This window comes from Enoplosus armatus, chromosome 3 (assembly GCF_043641665.1).
Source record: "Enoplosus armatus isolate fEnoArm2 chromosome 3, fEnoArm2.hap1, whole genome shotgun sequence".
NCBI classification, from domain to species: domain Eukaryota; kingdom Metazoa; phylum Chordata; class Actinopteri; order Centrarchiformes; family Enoplosidae; genus Enoplosus; species Enoplosus armatus.
The window spans coordinates 7925286-7939268 of record NC_092182.1 but is presented as its reverse complement, the minus strand read 5'-3'; positions in this window follow the sequence as shown (position 1 = coordinate 7939268).

Below are 13983 nucleotides of genomic sequence, written 5' to 3'. Positions count from 1 at the left end.
CCGAGTTACCTCAGCAGTGGAGGATTAACCCACTTTGGTTTCTGCCTGCCTGCTGCGTTCCCCTCTCTCTGCTGGATTTGGCCTCTCCATCTGATCGCCAGTAGTGGAAAACAAAAGCGACGAGCAATAATCAGTTCATCCTCTGAATTACCGGTGTCAGCCCTCAAATTTCTTACAGTGCGTTCAAATGATCATTATTTAATTTGCCATCACTTTTGTTTATTCTCCCTGTGCAGCACTTGAATGCCACATCCCAGTTTCTTTTGGGGAAACACAGCCAGTATATTCTGACACAGCCAGTATATTATAGCTTATCTAGGTATCCAAGATCCAATGTTTACATGAAAAAAACACATACATTGGATTCTCCAAAACCCTGATAATATCCAGGACGCTAGTGTGCATGTCGTCAGTGTCACACTTATTTTTCACAACATGATACAATCTTTCACTGACACGACTCTTCATCCTAGCCTCCCACGCCAGCATCTTGAGGCACTTTGCTGTTTGCGTGGTGTGTTCATCTTCTGAACCTCTTTTGCAGACTGACCTGAAAGTTGATCATTTGAACCCTGTCACCCGACAGGAGGGTTTGGGGGCATTCTTGATACTGTGGGAATTTCAACTTTGTTGTGGTTGTGTTAGCTTCAAGGCCTTTGTTGACATTTGCACTTAATAAAACAGTGATTTGACTTAAGGGCCCTTCTACTGGCAGCTCCATTAGAAGGCTGCTGTGCCCCTAAAGCACTCTTTCTCTTTCAGTCTCAATGGTGCTAGTTTACCACAAGTGAGCTTGAGTACTTTAGACACCTTCAGGTAAATATTGAGACATTAAATGTGTTTGAGTTTGAGTGTGTTTAAGTGCAAGTGAGCATCTAAGAGTGTTGAAGACAGGTGCTGAGGCGAGGAAGAAGGTGGTCTTCATATTCCTTCCTCTGGTTCATTACAGGGAAAATGTTGTATAGGCACAAAGTTTCCTTTCATTGCTGTGATAACAAGAAAAACAAATCTTGAGTTGCCTGTGTTAATCAAAAAGACAATTATCATCTGTCATAAAATAAGATAAGATAATCCTTTATTAATCCCTCAGTGGGGAAATTTGCATTGTTACAGCAGCATACAGGATAGTGCAATGGAGACATAAGTAGAAAATCAAGATATAATAAATAAAAACAATAAAGACCGTTATAAAAAAAGCCACTAAAGCTAATAAACAGACTAAAGAAAATAACAAAGTAAGAGAAAATAACAAAGAGGAGAAAAACTCAACAGTGAGTGAGAGCTGCTGCAACAGGCTGCCACTAGTGCGGCGCCAAGATTCAGTAACTGGTTTCCTATTTTCACATCTCACATTTGTTCAGAAACAGATTTTGGTGGACTGCTAAGGTGAAATAAGTGAAAGTTTATGTAACATTAATGGCAATCCACCGCCAGCACTTTGCGTTGTGGTACACAGTATGCGAGGCAGACTGGTCCTATGCATAATGGAGTTTTTTTTTAATCAGTACGACATCCGGGTGTTTTTGACATACTGCATATTTTTGCTTTTGTTTGCATACTGCATACTACATGCTACATTTAGGCCAAGTCAGTATGTACTACTAGTATAGTAGGTGGTTTCGAATACAGCCAGAGTCAGTGATATGGCTGGGGCAGATGGAAAAGTCAAAGGGCATTTCGTGGAAAGGGCAATGAACAGGTTTGGGGAAGTGGGAATACGGCTGGCGGGAGAGACAGAGAGGCAGACTGTGACAGAGTCTGAGACACAGTGAGCTGTGACTTATCAGCATGTGTGGCCAGCGATGCTTGCCGGATATGTTGGTGGTAAGAGGAAATGTCTTACCCTTCAATTTAGTCTTTATATTTTCCAGCATGTCTTGAGTTGGCAGTCAGACAAGGTTGTACAGTTGACATTGCTCCACTTTTGTATCGTTGATGTTGTAGAGTAAGGCTGTTTGCTTTTTACAAAGTCAGGAAACAGCCTCATCTCTTTTCGTAATTTGGCCATCTACAGTGTAGAACCCAAAATACACACTGCTTCTCAGATGCTTCGTGTCATAATTAACCGATCAGCACAGCTTTGCTCACTAATGTCCTCCTTCATTTTTTCATCAGCTTAGTTCACTGACAAGTCAATAGGGCACGCAATAGGTTAAACTGACAGTGGATTTTAAGAGTTGCAGGACCATAAGGCAAACGGTCTGTTGTGCCAAGAGACTGACAATTTTTAAATCAAACAGGTCATTACAGTTCGAATTAAAGAAGGTTCAAATTTCAAAGAAAAACTGATTTCCCTACAAGAAATCGGCTAACATGAACATAATACCAGGCTGAATTAATGAAGTTAAAAGTAATGCAATTGAGTGTAATTATCAGGGTATTAAACAGCCTCTATAGACAGCACCACTCTCCTCTGTGGAGCTGCATGCTTGAATTTACATTTACTTACTCAGCCAAACAGGACAAGTCTGTTTCCCTGCATAAGGAGAAGTGCAGCCTCACTCTGCTTGCACAAAGTCAGTAACTTCTTGAATGACAAGGTGACAAGATGAGAGGACTCCACCTATACTCATAGAACCAAGGTTATTGAACAAAAGCAAGCTGTTTCACACACACACTTTACCTTTTAATGAGCTCTACAGGCTTAAAGAGTGGCTGAAAGACAGAAGCCTGTACTTGCTGCCGTGACACCCACACAACATAATTGAAAACGTATGCATCAGTCACCGTGGCAACAGGCCACCATTCTATGGCCGAACAACCCGGGGCAGGAAGGCAAAATCAGCTGCTCCAGTTCATGCCTGATTAACCTTGTACAGTACAGGAAAGGCAACTCAGTCAGGCAGCAATATGCCACCTCTCACCACTGCGGTGGTAGAGGAGGGGGTTGTCACGCTAACGAGCCAGTCATGCTAATGAGCATGCTGCTAGTGGCAGACAACACTGCTGCTCTCATTGTAAAGCCCTCTGAGACACACTAACCTCAAGACCTCCGGCCAGCAACATATATAATCTTAAGGTTCAACCTACACTCAGCATGGATGAAGGAGCTCCCACAGTACGAAGCACACAGACAGCCATGCTCTGCAACCAAACATATTTGACAATTGTGCAGATACATCCAATGTTTGCCTGTTCAATGCCAGTGCAGGAAGTAGTGTCCCCTCTATGCAACAACGTGGACAGTAAAGGTTTGTTCATACTGTATCAAGCAAAAGGCCCTGAAAAGGACCATTCATAGGGAGTAGTAGACAATAGGTCCCACTTAAGTCTGTACATTATGTGTGCTTAAACTAATATTTACAATACACAAGTTTCTTCAGTGCCATGTGAAGTGGCAACATGTTAGACATGCACAAGACACAGTGATGCATTTTCTCCCCGTCGGGCTTATTGGGGGGGAAGGCATTCAGCTGAGCCGCCGTGGACCTAAAAGAACACCTGATGTGTTTAGTCATAGAGCTGATTGTACAAGGCGGCCAGTCAATCCTATTTTGATCACAACACTTTAGACAGGCCATCAATTCTGCATTATATTCAGAAACAGAGGACTGAAAACATGTTCTCTGGGTCGGCCACTCTTCTGAAAGGGACCAGCCTGTTCCACTTTGGGCCCAAGGTCAAGCTTATAAAGCCCATTAGGGGACCAAGCCTGTGTGAAATAGACAGAAATGGAAAGGGAAATAGACAGTGTCGATAGAAATTGACTCTGCTGTTTGTCAATCAAATAGAAGTGTCAGTTTTCTGAATCATTGTCAGTCATGAACTTTTTTGATCATTTTCCATGTAGCAAATTATACATGCATCTATGCATAAGGGACCCAGTATAATAGACAAAGTAGTTTTTCATGTATTAATGTTGTCACTGAAACTCTGAAGAACTCTTTAAATATAATAAATTGTCATGAACCAAGCTGCCAAGAAATTGAGAGAAATTCAGCAACAAGACAGCATGTAAACAGACACTCAGCAGCCTCCTCCCAAAACCCTCTCACAAGCTGTAGTCTGAATTACTTTTTGTGTAATAAATTGCCTCTGACAGTGCAGAGAGAATCACTCTGTAGACGGATCAGCAGATGGGTAATTTTAAGCCTTTCCAAAGTTACTCCTGTCTTGTCTTTTGGGTTACTTATTTCATACATAAGCAAGCCATATGGCACATAATGTTATACTGATTCAGCAGTAATGTTAAACAGGGCTCGGGAAGTGGAAGTGGTACAGTTTCTATCACGCAGCTGAAGTCACAGAAAGTCCAGCATCATCAGACTTTTGGGATTGTCATTATACCAGAGAACCTTCCAACCAAAAGAAACTGTCAACATACAGTAACATACAGTATATTGCCAAACATCTCTATAAACCCACTGACCTTGATGGATAAAGAAAGATGACATGTATTTATTTCATTACACACATGCGTTGTGATTATCTTCACAGCCAAAGTCCATATATAATCAATTTGTACATTCAGCATAGTAGCTGTACGCACATGCTCTTTATACCCTGTGCACGTTATAGGGTCTGCCTTTAATGAACTGGATTGTATTTTTATTTGAATTGACCTTTATTTAACCGAGACGTTCTCTCGAGATTGAAATCTCTATTTTGAGAAATTCCTGTCCAAAAGGGCAGAATAATAATTATGTTACACAAACCTACACGGAACCAACGTCTACAGAAGGACGGAGAGTAGCTGAATATGGAAAATGTTTCTTTTAAAAAAAATAACTAAAAAGACTAAAAGTCTACTGCTATGCTAGAGACTCTGTGAGGCTGCTCTCAGCCACAGCAGGTGTGTGAGCTAATGAGGCATTCACATTATGTGGGATGAATAGTAGAGATGAGAAAGATTCCCATATTGACAACTTTGTGACTTGCGGCGTCCATGTTTGCTTTGTTTTCAGGCAGTTCTATTAAGTGGTGAGTCAGACACATCAGAGGTTTCGGAAAAGTCAGTTTGCCAGTCGTTTTTCGACTTAGATGTTGATGTGATTTACTAGCTGGATGTCGTAATGACAATAATGTCAATAGGGAATGAACACAGCATAAAAGCTAATGTCAGCATGCAAACATGCTCACAATGGCAATGCGTTCATGCCTGTACCTGTGTAAATCTACCTTGGTCAGCATCATAGTTTAGTGTGTTGTTAGTCCGTGTCAACATTTGCTAATTAGTACTTAACACATACAACAGGATGATGGGAATCTCATTAGTTTTGCATGTATTTAGTCATAAACCAAAGTACTAGACAATTTGACCTGATGACAGCAGCAGATAAGGGATCACCAAGCTGTTACAACTTATCCCATGAGAAACATGAATGTCTTTACCAAAAGTCAGGGGGATCACAAAGGTCATTAGTATTTATCCTCTGGGCACCATGGATATCTGTAATTTATTTCATGACAATCCATCCAATAATTAAATTCAAAAGGGGCTTTATTGGCATGGGAAACGGGCATTTACATTTGTTGTCAACAGTTGTTGAGATATTCCAGTCTAGACCAAAGTAGACCAACCGACATTGCTATCCCTGGAGCCCTGCCGCTAGCATGGCTAAAAATACCCATTAAAACATTTACACTTGCCCATGTCAGTGAGTCAAAATGTCAATGACTTTGTGTTTAAAATAAATTAAGGTGACTTGTGTCTGTAATTTAAGTGGTTTGCATTTCTTTCCAGCCAGACAGAAGTCCTCTGCCACCTTTTGTACACACCTTTGGAGCCCTGAGAGTGCAGGCTGTTAGTTTGACATTGGTGGTAAGTAAAGATGAGGAAAGCTGTTGAAGGATAGACTGTAAGTGTGTTTGTCTACACACCATTAGTGACAGCTCTCTCTCTTATATAAACCTTAGTGATGAGTGTGTCACAACAGGCGATAACACTTCAACTGAGTAGCTGAAAGTAGAGATGCTAGACAGCTTATTAACTGATTGCCAACAAATGATTGATAACAAACAAAATGATGTAATATCAAATCACTGTCTGTGATTAGAGTTCTATGTGTACATTGTCATTTTTAGCCGTGTAAAAATAAGGCTGTGGGGCTGTACTGGAGGGAGATATCTGTATTTATTTCTCACTTCTCCTGTGATCACAACATACTTATAGCATAAAAACATTTTGACAGCTTGTTCTGTAAAGATCAAAAAGTAATCATTCACCATGTTGCAGTAACTTATGATGTCTTCTTATGATAAGAGACAAGATTATGACATGGTCATGAAATAAAAATTCTTGTGATCATAGGGAAACTTCATGTTTTCTAATGTCCTCTCTGGACTGGACCATCATCTTCACATCTCAGATCTCATCATATGTAGTATTTTAGATTTTTCTTCCCCCTCTTTTCACTGCCATCTTCCCATGCTGTCTGCCAGATGGAATAAGCACATCTGATTTCCATTATTGTGTTGCCTCAAGCAGTCAACAATGTCCCAAAGCTGCAGAACTGACAGGAGTATTTGGAGCTCATTAAGAAAACACAGAATCGACGCCTGTGGCTGAACTGATATAATGCTTGAGTGACGTGTTGAGAGGAGGTGTGCGTCTGTATGAGCAAGTGTATTCCTGTGAGCTGTTGTAAGAGCGTGATAAGGTAGGCGCTGATGAATTGCGGGACAGTGACAGTTCACTTCTGATATGGATTGGACCGGTGACCCTTCCCGACCTTAAAGTCACCTCTCAAAACAAATGAGCTCAAACGTCACCGGTGTAGAGGACAGAAACGAGCACTCTCAATCCTCTTGTCATTTTTGAAACCAATAACTGCTGCACTACCTGATACCTGGCGCTCACATCACTCTCAAACGATCTTATAATGATACTCAGCAGCTCGATCACCTGTCAAAGTATAGCCTGGGTGATGTGCAGTTTTCAAAATGGCCATATAACACAGGTCTGTGTGCATGTGCCCACCCACGCTTTGATTGATGAGGTGAATGTGTCCAAGATGTGTCTGTATTATCTAATTCAAGATACCTGATCACAGTGCTATCCTCTCAAAACTTACAATGTAACACATGACTGTAATTGTGCAGCTCATACAGTGTCATATCACAGCAGAGCTGCATTACAGGATACATACCACAGTTGAAATTACCTGTGATAGAATGTAAGACTGCTTTTAGGTTTTGTGTCCATTACATTACATATAAAATGGCAGAGCCGATATTAAATCACTGCAGATATATTTCTATCAGCTTCAATGTCGGCTGATAAGTAACAAAACATACAGCAGTGTGTTTGAGGTATCAAACAATTTGTCCATCAGAAAGCACTGACAAGTTTATTTTTCAACTGTAAAATGAAGTACATATCTAAAAAACTAATTCAAGAGGTACTCATCAAACATACGTCTGTCGTTTCTTTATGTAAGAAATGTATATAGGCAGTAATATAGTGAAATACAGTCAGATCATCAGATTTAGATTCAGTTATCAGATTTTTTTAAACTCTCAAATATTGATACCGACCCCAAAATTTGGTCGTCAGGCTTCGGTGACTCACAAATGTTTTACCTTACAGTGAATTAAAATACAGATATCGAGGGACGTATGTCTGGATTCTCGTACTTCATCCAGAGGTCATAGATTTAACTAACATAGAATGAGTGGTTGGTCATGAATCCTGAAGCAGGAATTGGTTAATATTTATGATTATAGCACCTTTGTTATATCAATGTTTGTAAAAAATAAGAAGTCTTCCCAGGTCAGATCAGTGTGTGTGTCACTGCCACAGTGGTCATGTTTCCATCCAAATTTCCAGAAAATGACAGCACTTTGTCGCATTTTGCTTTTATTGATATGCTAACTTTTCCACCTCAGTCAAGCATAAACACTTTTTTGAAGTATTTATACTTGTTTTTCTAATTTCCGGCGTTCCCACTCAGGTTTCTTTTTGCATAAACTGAAAATGTGCAGCTGGATGGAAAAACACTTTTTGATACTACCATTAGGAGTTGCCAAAGTCAGAAATCTTCAAACCTACGCATAGGGGCTTTAGTATCACAAGTATAAAATGAACCAGTGAACATACAGTACAAAAAGGAAACATAGGTGTTGTAACATGTATGTTATTTAAAATATTCAGATGAATGCCATCTAGTTAAAAGCTGAGCTCCCAATTTAATCAGCATCCTGGAATCAGGTTCCTGCTCTGCTGTTTTTCTTGCACAACCAGATGACCCACTTGTTTGGGATCACATTATTTTACTACTGTCCCTTAATCATCACTTGACCTCATGTAAAAACTGTCCCCATTCATATTTATTGTGCTGTCAAATATTTCACCGCTGTGGGAAGCAGTTAAGAAGAGCGGAGTAGGAGAGTATCGAAGGCTGAAAAGTTAGATCAAAAGCTACAAATTACTACAGATCCAATTATTTTGAGCTAGATCCCCAAAGCAGCAGTCCATCAGGGACTCAGTGTTTGAAGAAGCAGGTGGATTGTCGCTGCAGGAAAAGCCTGTTCATGCAGTCAGAAGTTGCTGACACACTGTAAGTAAGAAGAGGATTACACAGACATGGCTCAGATGTGCACTGAAATAGAACATCACAGTGTGTAGTCCTAAAACCCAGAGATATTTGAGCCGTGGCTACTGTCACCTGATTTCAAAGCTTTTCTTCAATTTATGCTGAAATTATAAAATTTCCCCAAAAATTATAAACTGCACAGTGTTAGCTTTCAAACATTGTTTGTGGAGGTTATCATGATTACCATGTTGAGCCTAATGGGTGTATATCATAAGGTTCATTTTCTACAGAGTTTAGCACAAAATCCACTGGAAATCTGCAGTGGGAACTCTGAGCAGATGCTAAATTCTAGGTTGGTCTACAAAATGCTGCTTCGCCGGACTACTGTATTCAAACAAATGTCTCCCTAATGAAACAGTTATTAAAATCAATATTGTCATAAGGGTAACACAACACTGATATCAGCGTATAAAGTTGTTAAGGCTAACGTGTTAGCAAACAGTTGCATTTACACATTGAGCATTTTAAGTGCTTTAAAGTTATGTTGGAGCTACTGGCAAATGTAGGTTATTTCTCCCCAATGATTTAGGGAGGTATAGCTGCCACAGGACAGAAAATCAAGTTATGAAATGAGACATCTCTTGACTGAAAGCTATTTCAATCAATGAACACCACAGGACATTTTGTCCTAAACAGTCCTAACATAGACATTGAATGGGTGTATCAGCTTTAATAAACTGAAAGGATAAGTGGAAGCTCTCAGGCGTCCTGGTGGTCTAATAGTTTATGTTTGCTTCTGTGCTTGACCTCACAGTCTTCCGTATTTCCACTGAAGCCACGTTCGGTCTCATTAGAGGAGATACAGTAAATATTGTCTTATCGTTCTGTGGTAAAATCACATTTTGCAGAATAATCTGGGCATTAGATAAGCAAAGTCACCTTGGCCTAGTCGACATTGTCCTCCCAATTAAATTTCCCTGCGTCATTGTTGAGGGGAGAGTACATACGAAAGATATTTTCATTCTAACCATTGCACATAAAGGGAACAGTCATTAGGCCCATCTCTCTCCCTCTCTCTCTCTCTCTCTCTCTCTCTGTCTCTCTCTCTCTCTCTCTCTCTCTCTCCGTCTCTCTCTCTCTCTCTCTCTCTCTCTCTGTCTCTCTCTCTCTCTCTCTCTCTCTCTCTCTCTCGAGCTATTTCTGACTTTCTTCAGGGAAACCACAAACCATAAGCCTTTGACAGCAGAAAGTTATATCATGTCAACAGTTCTCTACAAACACATTAATAATTAAAGCGAGGGCACTGTGGGAGCCCATGAACATGTGTCAGTTTGTGACACATGTATAGTATGTCTGACTTATCTACTGACCTCATCATCTGATAATGTTTTGCAGTGTGATTGCGCTTGTGTTCTGCTATTTTCTTGTGTTCACTTTACGATAGAAAATAAGATACATTTTCCATGGGCTTTCACAAACACTACATAATGCTAACCAGCCAATAAAATCCAATTCATGCTCAGCTGCCAAACACCATCAGTCTCAGTTTGATTTGAATTCCTAAAGATAAGCATCTTAAATACAATAAACTAGTGGCTGGTAGGCACTGTTTCTGCAAATGCCACTATATTGAAGTGCTGCCATAATGCATTTTGAATCAAAGTGATCATTACCCCCCAAAAATACTCAATTTACTATATTTTACTATTACAGAAACACTGTCAAACCAGGAATATTCACTAAAATAATCCTGATGCACAAACTCACTAATTATAATTCTACGCTGATTCTGAGTCAGACAAATGCATGTAGGTCAGCACGTGGGTCTGCTGGCCTAATGGGAGAAAAAAAAACACCGTTCATCTCTTGAAAAAGTTTCAAATGACAGTGTGCCAGTGCACCATCTGTACAGCTGCTGATTGCAGCAAAACAGAAGGTTAATGTGGAACTGTGCCACATCTTTCCTTCCAGGTCCACAAATAGACTGGCTGATGTTCAGTCACAGGGAGTCTTTCGCTCACAGTCCCATCTGACATTATTGTCATTATTGTCCCAGCAGATGATGCGCTTGTGTGAAAACAGGCTTTTATCTTGAGACTGTTTAAAAGGATTTTTATCACTTTCAAAGTATATATAACAGTGATCATAAATTGTCCATGAGAAAACATCTTGATTTAAAGGTCCCTGATTGTATCAGATGAGCATTATTTGCCTGCTGGAGCACCATCTGACTGGGAGCTCTCACAGTAATTACACTGGATTAGCCTTTGTCTACACGCTAAATCCCCACCACATGTGACGTGCCCAAAATGACAATTATTTAGTTGTTTAATATTCTGTAAAAATGCACAAAATGGAAATTCACTCATTGACTGGTGTTGTACAGCAGTCTCCATCTGAATGCTACAGAATTGATGGTAAATGTTTAGAAAATATTTGCTTTGAATGATTTCTAAACCTCTGTATTTTAACACCAATTGGACAGCTCTGCTGAGGAAGATCATGTGATTTGACTGAAAGCTCCACAACAACTACTCAGTGGATCTTGTTGTACTTGTTTTTGGTGAGTGCGAAAAGATCAATTTATACCGGCTATAGTCAATATAATATATAATAATGAAACTTAAAGTAAGATGACTCACTGACTCATCTTTCCATCATTGTCTTCCTGCAACAACTCCACCCTCTCATGAGATTTCAGAGTGAGACTTCTCCTTGAGCGAGACTTCTGTTTCTGCTAAAACAAAAAGGTCTTACTCTTTGACAAAAAGGTCTTTCTCTGTATGGATCCTTTCCATGATGTTGTCAGACACTTAGAATAACAACCTGAGCCTGTCACTGGCAAAAACAAGCACTTTCAGTTGATGTTGACCAGCGCAATTGCCCACAAGGAGTGCGTTGCAGCTGTTGCAGCCCGTTTCCAGGCTGAGGCGCTCTACTGGATCAATTCTAAAACTTTTTGTACGTGTTAGTCATTTAAACCCCTAAATATGTAAAAAAAAATAGGACCCAGGCTTAAAAATACCTGAATTACCTTTTAACACAAATTATGGGTTTGGCTTGCATGTTGTATGGGCTTACATCTCACAGTATGAGTCCTGCATTACATTTTTTAAAATTGCCATAAAAGACCTATATTTTGCTAATTATAATCAAAAATTTAAATCCTAATTTTAAGTGTAAATCTTTGCATTTTGACATCCAATGTGGAGCCATTATTCCTTTGAAAAAGCTATTTCCTGCAATAATAAAATCTGGTTTAGGAGTTAATACCCTGGACTTGGAGACGGTGACTGGCAGGTATCAACAATGAGAGTCTGATGATATGGAAATGTGCCTAGAAGAGGGGGAATAAACATGGATATTAACCAAGTGGTAAAGAGAATTGCTGCAGTATTTTTGTGTCTCAGATGGTATGGGAATGTGGCAGCAGCAGGGAAAGGAGTAAAAGAGCATAACAGACATTTTCATTTGGACTTGATCAACAGCGCAACATCATGACAACAATATACAGCCTAAACCGTTTGTAATCTAAGACAAGAACAAGAAGTCACATAACTCGGAAAATACAAACTTTTTTTCATAAGCGATCCTAGTGCAGTAGTCTATGTTTCATCCAGCTGGGATCTTCGGGAAGGCACTTTTTTGAAATGCATAACTCCTTTCCAAAGTTTTATAGAGACATAACAGCACAAACAATGAGAAAGCAGACCTAGAATGACCTTATAGAGAGAAAATGTTTCCCAGAGTAGTCTAGACAGCGTGATATCTATGAGAGCTTTATAGTCAGTCACTAACAGCATTTTATAGCACTCTGTCAATACAATACCACTGATAATAAGCTTTAAGTCATGCATACTTAATATAGGTCCTTGATATTTCTTAGAAAATGCACAGTGAACTCCTGCAGCAGATCTTTAATATTTTCATCTGAATTACTCCTCCCTGTACTGCCTTCTTCTAACCAGCAGGATGCTCTTCTCTCCATGCCACCTTCATCTTCTTTCAGACGTTGCTGGTTATCACTTTTGGCTTTCTCAAAAAGAAAAAAGATCCATTGACCTAAAATTGTATTAGTTTTTAATAAATGTGTTTCCATGTCTTGATGTTGCTACAGTACGAACTACTGTATAGATGGAAGACCTCTGACCACCTCTCAGTAAGAGCTTAAAACAACATGCAGTATCATCCAGTTTATGAAGTCGTAGTAAATCAGAGGAAACTACACTTTTTTGTTTGGTTTTGCAGATATTATACCACTCAAGACAATCTTGCCAGTAGATCCATTGAAACACATGTGCAGCCATGCTAGGCAAACCTGCTTTGAGCTAAATGCAACAAGTCCTCCAAATTAGATGACAAAATATGTTATTTGTCCACGCCCTCTCACCTGACTTCCTCCTTTGCTCCTGTCATAATTGCTACTGCCACTAGAGGGCTTTGTCACTTGAACGTACATGTGTGGTTTCGGGGTACTGGCTGAACCGACTGCTGCTGTCGTTCTTCTTGCGAGGACGCTAAATGGAAATTTTAGCATGCTCACAAGCCAATGTTTAGCTGGTACAATGTTTACCATGTTCGACATCTTAGTCTAATTAGTACTAAACACAAAGTACAGCTGATGGGAGTGTAATTAGTTTTGCAGGTATTTGGTCATAAACCAAATTAAAAGTACGACCTGAAAATGGTGCGGTGGGAAAAGTCAGGGGATCACCAAGATACTACAGTTAATCCTGAGGGGAACATGAATGTGTGTACCAAACTCTTTGGCAACCCATTTAATAGTCAAGGCTTTTTACTGTCAACCTCATGGTGGCGCTAGAGGAAAAGTCATCACCAAATCACCAAATTCAATAGGTTCAAACCAACCAGCAGAGCGACTTTGCCATACAGCCTGAACCCCCCCCCCCCCCACTAAAATGCAATTTCTCCAGAAGAATAACTGAGGGATCTTTGAAAATGGATCCAGCCCCAAGCTCTCTATCAATTCGCTGCAGGGGTTCCTTTCAAGGCAGAGAGTACATCAGCAAGATTGCTTTTCTCCTTTTTCTGATTGTGTTTCATCAGAGCAGACGCTCTCCTTACCTGCAGGGATTTATTCAAACCCACAAGAAGGAGAGTTTTCTCCTGAGCTTTACCAGACGATCGGACGATCTCGATGTTGCAATGACACTACCCATTAGGGGCTGAGAAAGAAAAAAAGAATAAAGATTCCCAAGAGGAATTTAGTGTAATGTATAAATAAAAGGTTATGGTCTTCTACATTATGAATGTCAACAACAACAAAAGGCTTTGATACCATTTGTGAAACACCTCTTAGGTTATCCAAAACGTGGAGGGTGGCTGTGCATAGACATTGTTTCCATGTCTTTCAAGTGAATTTAACTGAACAGTGACCTCTATATTTTTAAGCAACACTATCCGACTCTTGAAAGAGGAATTAGCACATTGTTCTTCCAAATGGAAAGCTGAATTCTTAAGCAAAATAAACATTCCCTTGTTAAATTGA